We start from the raw sequence: 7,744 nt of genomic DNA, 5'->3' as shown, positions 1-7,744 counted from the left end.
CTCACCTGCGATGGAGGGGTAGAAATAAGAGCTCACCTGCGATGGAGGGGTAGAAAGAAAGACTCACCTGCGATGGAGGGTTGAGAAATTAAAAGACTTCACCTGCGATGGAGGTAGAAAGAAAGACTCACCTACGATGGAGGGTAGGAAAGAAAGACTCACCTGCGATGGAGGGTAGAAATAAAGACTCACCTGCGATTTGAGGGGTTAGAAAATAAAGACTCACCTCGATGGCAGGGGTAGAAGGAAAGACTCACCTACGATGGAGGGGTAGAAAAAAGACTCACCTGCGATGGAGGGGTAGAAATAAAGACTCACCTGCGAATGGGAGGGTAAGAAAGAAAGACTCACCTACGATGGAGGGGTAGAAAAGAAAGACTCACCTGCGATGGAGGGGTAGAAATAAAGACCTCACCTGCAATGGAGGGGTAGAAAGAAAGACTCACCTGCGATGGAGGGGTAGAAATTAAAGACTCCCTGCGATGGAGGGGTAGAAAGAAAGACTCACCTGCGATGGGAGGGTAGAAAAAAGGATCACCGGTGCGATGGAGGGGTTAGAAATAAAAGACTCAACCTGCGATCGGAGGGTAGAAATAAAGACTCCACCTGCCGCTGGAGGGCGAGTAAATATTTAAAGTCTTCCTGACCTCCCTGGCTCCATTCTTGAAGCACGCCAAGGACACTCATCATAGACCTTGAAGAAGTCCCTTCAGAGCCAAGCTCCATGTCTGACAGTGACGTACGGTAGTTATCACCGTTTATTACGCCCGCACCGGCCCGCACGCCGCCCGCACCCGCACCGCTCGCACCCCGCACGCCCGCACGCCGCACGTCGCACCGCCCGCACCGCCCCACCGCCGCACGCCACCGCCGCCCACCGCCCGCACCGCCCGCACCGCCGCCCGCACCGCTCGCACAAAACAACCCATTGTGGGGAACAAACAACACACGGTGATACAGTAAACACAAACATACCAACACGTTCATTGTAACTAGATTAGAAGACCAGACTTATTTAACCGGAACACAGAGCACCGGAACAACAGGGGGGGGGGGGGGGGGGGGGAGGGGGGGGGGGGGGGGGGGGGGGGGGGGGGGGGGGGGGGGGGGGGGGGGGGGGGGGAGGGGGGGGGGGGGGGGGGGGGGGGGGGGGGCGGAGGGGCAAGACCGGTGGGGGGGGGGGGGGTGCCGGGGGGGGGGGGGGGGGGGGGGGGGGGGGGGGGGGGGGGGGTGGGGGGGGGGGGGGGGGGGGGGGGGGGGGGGGGGGGGGGGGGGGGGGGAGGGGGGGGGGGGGGGGGGGGGGGGGGGGGGGGGGGGGGGGGGGGGGGGGGGGGGGGGGGGGGAGGGGGGGGGGGGGGGGGGGGGAGCACGGCAAACACAGAGCACCGACACAGAGCACCAGAACACAGAGCACCGGTACACAGAGCACACGGAAACACAGAGCACCGGAACACAGAGCACCGGAACACAAAAACACCGGAACACAAAACACCGGAACACAGAGCACCGGAACACAGAGCACCGGAACACAGAAACACCGGAACACAGAGCACCGGAAACCAGAGCACCGAACACAGAGCACCGGAACACAGAGCAACCGGACACACAGAGCACCGGAACACAGAGCACCGGAACACAGAGCACCGGAACACAAGAGCACCGGGAACAACAGAGCACCGGAACACAGAGCACCGGAACACAAAACACCGGAACACAAGCACCGGAACACAGAGCACCGGAACACAGAGCACCGGAACACAGAGCACCGAACACAGAGCACCGGAACACAGAGCACCGGAACACAAAACACCGGAACACAAAACACCGGAACACAGACACCGGAACACAGAACACCGGAACACAGAGCACCGGAACTGGCGGACTGTTTTTAAAATTAAATAATTGTGAGCGTCAAGGAAGGCCTATATCAACGATCTCAGGACCTTTTCAAACATCCAACATCTAAAGTCTATTTCTAGTGATCAGGCTGCAACTGAGACCTCAGCCTAACACTTGGAGTAAGCGCATTTACGTCCTCCTATGACATCAACCTGATACTCTTAACCCATCTAACCTATGGAGATCATTAATAAAGCAGCTTTCCCTTAAAACCCCATCTAACCCATGGAGATCATTATATAGCAGCTTTCCCTTGACCCCATCCAACCCATGGAGATCATTATATAGCAGCTTTCCCTTGACCCCATCCAACCCATGGAGATCATATAAAGCAGCTTCTCTTGGCGTGTGTGTGTGTGTGTGTGTGTGCGTGTGTGCGTGTGCGTGTGCGTGTGCGTGTGGTGTGCGTGTGCGTGTGCGTGTGTGTGTGTGTGTGTGTGTGTGTGTGTGTGTGTGTGTGTGGTGTGTGTGTGTGTGTGTAGTTGTGTGTGTGTTGTGTGTGTGTGTTGGACAGGAGGAAAAAGGAGAGGAGGAGGAGACAGGAGGAGAGAGGAGGAGGCAGTAGTACAATATACAGCCTGTAGACCAGTACAGTAGTATAATATACAGCTTGTAGGCCAGTACAGTAGTACAATATACAGCCTGTGAGGCCAGTACAGTAGTATAATATACAGCTGTAGACCAGTACAGTAGTATAATATACAGGCTTTGTAGACCAGTACAGTAGTATAATATACAGCCTGTAGACCAGTACAGTTAGTATAATATACAGCCTGTAGGACAGTACAGTAGTATAATATACAGCCTGTAGACAGCCACAGTAGTATAATATACAGCCTGTAGACCAGTACAGTAGTTATAATATTACAGCTTGTAGACTAGTACAGTAGTACAAATATACAGCTTGTAGACCAGTACACGTAGTACAATATATACAGCCTGTAGACCAGTACAGTAGTATTAATATACAGCCTGTAGACCAGTATAATTATACAGCTTGAACCAGTACAGTAGTACAATATACAGCCTGAGACCAGTACAGTAGTACAATACAACAGCTTGTAGGCCAGTACAGTAGTACAATATACAGACTGTAGACCAGTACAGTAGTTACAATATACAGCTGTGACCAGTACAGTAGTATAATATACAGCCTGTAGACCAGTATAATATACAGCTTGTAGACCAGTACAGTAGTACAATATACAGCCTGTAGACCAGTACAGTAGTACTAATATACAGCTTGTAGGCCAGTACAGAAGTACAATATACAGCCTGTAGACCAGTACTGGTAGTACAATATACAGCTTGTAGGCCAGTACAGTAGTATAATATACAGCCTGTAGGCCAGTACAGTAGTATAATATACAGCCTGTAGGCCAGTACAGTAGTATAATATACAGCTGTAGGCCCAGTACAGTAGTATAATATACAGCTTGTAGGCCAGTACAGAAATAAAGAAAAAGTACATAATATACAGCTTGTAGACCAGTACAGTAGTATAATATACAGCTTGTAGGCCAGTACAGTAGTATAATATACAGCTTGTAGGCCAGTACAGTAGTATAATATACAGCTTGTAGGCCAGTACAGTAGTACAATATACAGCCTGTAGACCAGTACAGTAGTATAATATACAGCTTGTAGAGTCCAGTCAGACAGTAGTACATAATATACAGCTTGTAGGCCAGTACAGTAGTATAATATACAGCTTGTAGGCCATACAGTAGTATAATATACAGCTTGTAGGGCCAGTACAGTAGTATAATATACAGCTTGTAGCCAGTACAGTAGTAAATATTACAGCTTGTAGGCCAGTACAGTAGTACAATATACAGCTTGTAGGCCAGTACAGTAGTATAATTATATACAGCCTGTAGACCAGTACAGTAGTATAATATACAGCTTGAAGGCCAGTACAGTAGTATAATATACAGCTGTAGGCCAGTACAGTAGTATAATATACAGCTTGTAGGCCAGTACATAGTATAATATACAGCCTGTAGGCCAGTACAGTAGTAAATATACAGCTTGTAGCCAGTACAGTAGTAAATATACAGCTTGTAGGCCAGTACAGTAGTATAATATACAGCTGTAGACCAGTACAGTAGTATAATATACAGCTTGTAGACCAGTACAGTAGTATATAATATACAGCCTGTAGACCAGTACAGTAGTATAATATACAGCCTGTAGACCAGTACAGTAGTATAATATACAGCTTGTAGGCCAGTACAGTAGTATAATATACAGCTTGTAGGCCAGTAAGTAGTATAATATACAGCCTGTAGGCCAGTACAGTAGTACAATATACAGCTTGTAGGCCAGTACAGTAGTACAATATACAGCTTGTAGGCCAGTACAGTAGTATAATATACAGCCTGTTAGACCAGTACAGTTAGTATAATATACAGCTTGTAGGCCAGTACAGTAGTATAATACAGCTTGTAGGCCAGTACAGTAGTATAATATACAGCTTGTAGGCCAGTACAGTAGTACAATATACAGCTTGTAGGCCAGTACAGTAGTAAATATACAGCTTGTAGGCCAGTACAGTAGTATAATATACAGCCTGTAGCCAGTACAGTAGTATAATATACAGCCTGTAGACCAGTACAGTAGTATAATATACAGCTGTAGGCCAGTACAGTAGTATAATATACAGCTTTAGGCCAGTACAGTAGTATAATATACAGCTGTAGACCAGTACAGTAGTATAATATACAGCTGTTAGACCAGTACAATAGTATAATATACAGCTTGTAGCCTACACAATTAATAAAAGGTTCTGGATAGAACAAAAAGGGTTATAATGCTTACTTCATATATGGCACCCTGTAGGTTCTACAGTGCCTTCAGAAATTATCAGACCCTTGACTTATTCCACATTTTGTTACTTACTCAAAAATGTATTAAATTGTTTATTTCCTCATCAATCTACACACAATACCCCACAATGACAAAGCAAAGGAACTCTAAAGCTCTGTCAGAGTGACCATCGGGTTCTTGGTCACCTCCCCAAGGCCCTTCTCCCCGATTGCTCAGTTTGGCCGGGTGGCCAGCTCTAAGAAGAGTCTTAGTGGTTCTAAACTTCTTCCATTTAAGAATGATGGAGCCACTGTGTTCTTAGGGACCTTCAATGCTGCAGAAAATGTTTTGGTACCCTTCCACAGATCTGTGCCTCGACACAATCTGTCTCGGGAGCTCTACGGACAATTCCTTCGACCTCATGGCTTGGTTTTTGCTCTGACATGCCTGTCAACTGTGGGACCTTATATAGACAGGTGTGTGCCTTTCCAAATCATGTCCAATCAATTGAATTTACCACAGGTAGACTCCAATCAAGTTGTAGAAACATCTCAAGGATGATCAATGGAAACAGGATGCACCTGAGCTCAATTTCGAGTCTCATAGCAAAGGTAAAGAATACTTATGTAAATAAGGTATTTCTGTTGTTTATTTTAATACATTTGCAAAAATTCTAAAAACGTTTCACTTTGTTATAATCGGGTATTATTGTGTGTAGATTGTAATCCATTTTAGAATAATGCTGTAACGTAACAAAATGTGGAATGAGTCAAGGAGTCTGAATACTTTCCGAAGGCATGTATATAGAACCCTTTTGCAGGGTTCTTTGATCAGAACCCCAGTGGATTTTCTTCACTGAACCTAACTTGGTCCCATATAGAACCTTTGGTTTCCATGTAGGGTTCTATATGGAACCAATTTCATAGTTATATATAAACGCTGCAACAAAAAAAAACGTCCTCTCACTGTCAACTGCATTTATTTTCAGCAATCTTAACTGTTAAATTTTGTATGAAAATAACAAAATTCAACTGAGAACTAAACTGACAAGTTCCACAGACATGTGACTAACAGAAATGGAATAATGTGTCCCTGAAGAAAGGGGGGTCAAAATCAAAAGTAAGTCAGTATCTGATGTGGCCACCAGCTGCATTAAGTACTGCAGTGCATCTCCTCCTCATGGACTGCACCAGATATGTCAGTTCTTGCTGTGAGATGTTACCCCACTCTTCCACCAAGGCACCTGCAAGTTCCCAGACATTTCTGGGGGAATGGCCCTAGCCTCACCCTTTTTGCCAGTCCTGTCTGGGCCAGCACGGTGGGTTTGTGCCCATAGGTGACGTTGTTGGCGGTGATGTCTGGTGAGGACCTGTCTTACAACAGGCTTGCAAGCCCTCAGTCCAGCCTCTCAGCCTATTGCGGTCAATCTGAGCACTGATGAGGGACTGTGCGTTCCTTGTGTAACTCGGGCAGTTTTTGTTGCCATCCTGTACCTGTCCCGCAGGTGTGATGATCAGATGTACGATCCTGTGCAGGTGTTGTTACACATGGTCTGCCACTGTGAGGACAATCAGCTGTCCGTCCTGTAGTGCCGTCTAGAGTATTACTGTGGTATTACTGCGGTATTACTGTTGTATTAATGTGGTATTGCTGCTGTATTACTGTGGTATTACTGTGGTATTGCTGCGGTATTACTGTTGTATTACTGTGGTATTACTGTTGTATTACTGTGGTATTGCTGTGGTATTGSTGTGGTATTGYTGCATTATTGCTGTGGTATCGCTGTGGTATCAGTATGACACTGCACAATGTAACACATTTTTATTTTAAACATTATTACCCAAACGCACACACACACACATGCTTGTTTTGCTGTCCTTGTGGGGACCAAACAATTCATTCCCGGTCAAAATCCTATTTTCCCTAACCCCTAACCCTAATTCTAACCCCTAACCTATACCTAACACTAACCCTAGTTCTAACCCCTAACCTATACCTAACACTAACCCTAGTTCTAACCCCTAACCTAAACCTAACCCCTAATCCTAACCCGTAACCTAATTCTAACCCCTAACCCTAAAATAGCCTTTTTCATTGTTGAGACCAGCGAAATGTCTCCAGAAGGTCACAACAAGGATAGTAAAATCCAAAACACTGACGCTGCTCTTGCCTCCCCAGTGAATGACCTGAAGAACGCGGTGCCGTGTGTAGCCAGCTACATGTTGTTTGACCCCAGTGATGAGGTGATGAAGAACGTGGTTTATTACCAGTACCACAGAGACAAGTACGAACTCGGTGACGAAGACTTCCTACCTAGATCGGTAAGAGACATAACATACAAACACACACTCCAGTCACCCTAGTTATGGACTGTTCTCTCTGCTACCGCACGGCAAGCGGTACCGGAGCGTCAAGTCTAGGTCCAAAAGGCTCCTGAACAGCTTCTACCCCAAAGCCATAAGACTGCTGAACAGTTAATCAAATGGCTACCTGGACGAGCAGTTTTTACACTGCTGCTACTCGCTGTTTATTATCTATGCATAGTCACTTCACCCCTACCTACATGTACAAATTACCTCAACTAACCTGTACCCTGCACACTGACTCGATACCGGTGCCCCTTGTATATAGACTCGTTATTGTTATTTTATTGTGTTTATTTAGTAAATATTTTATTAATTCTATTTATTATACCGCATTGTTGGTTAAGGGCTTGTAAGTAAGAATTTCACGGTATGGTCTACACCTGTTGTATTTGACGCATGTGACAAATAACATTTGATTTTATATTATGCACACATTTCAAATGATACGAAAATAACAATTAATTATTTAAATGTCATATTACCCCGCTGCATGCTGGGAAATTCTCCTGCCTTCGCTTGTTTCTGTCGTTTAGTTCAGGTTTTTCTCTTTCTTCTTTTTTTCAGTACGTGCTACTGATCTAAGCATCCAGGAACTCATCTAGAAACTCCACTTCCCCCTGTACACACACACACACACACACACACACACACACAACACACACACACACAAC

At 45.9% G+C, this 7,744-nt stretch overlaps 1 long non-coding RNA gene across 1 annotated transcript in view; it reads right to left on the bottom strand.

The window, feature by feature from the left end:
* The window catches only part of LOC139024505 (uncharacterized), a 4,056-nt gene extending 3,982 nt beyond the window's left edge, over positions 1–74 (bottom strand). Inside the window, exon 1 of the long non-coding RNA XR_011475828.1 lies at positions 6–74. This is a non-coding gene — a long non-coding RNA (uncharacterized lncRNA). The remainder of the gene's footprint in view (positions 1–5) is intronic.
* Positions 75–7,744: the final 7,670 nt, after the last annotated feature.

Source organism: Salvelinus sp. IW2-2015, unplaced genomic scaffold (assembly GCF_002910315.2).
Source record: "Salvelinus sp. IW2-2015 unplaced genomic scaffold, ASM291031v2 Un_scaffold1588, whole genome shotgun sequence".
In the NCBI taxonomy this organism is placed as follows: domain Eukaryota; kingdom Metazoa; phylum Chordata; class Actinopteri; order Salmoniformes; family Salmonidae; genus Salvelinus; species Salvelinus sp. IW2-2015.
This window is presented reverse-complemented; position numbering and strand designations above follow the sequence as displayed.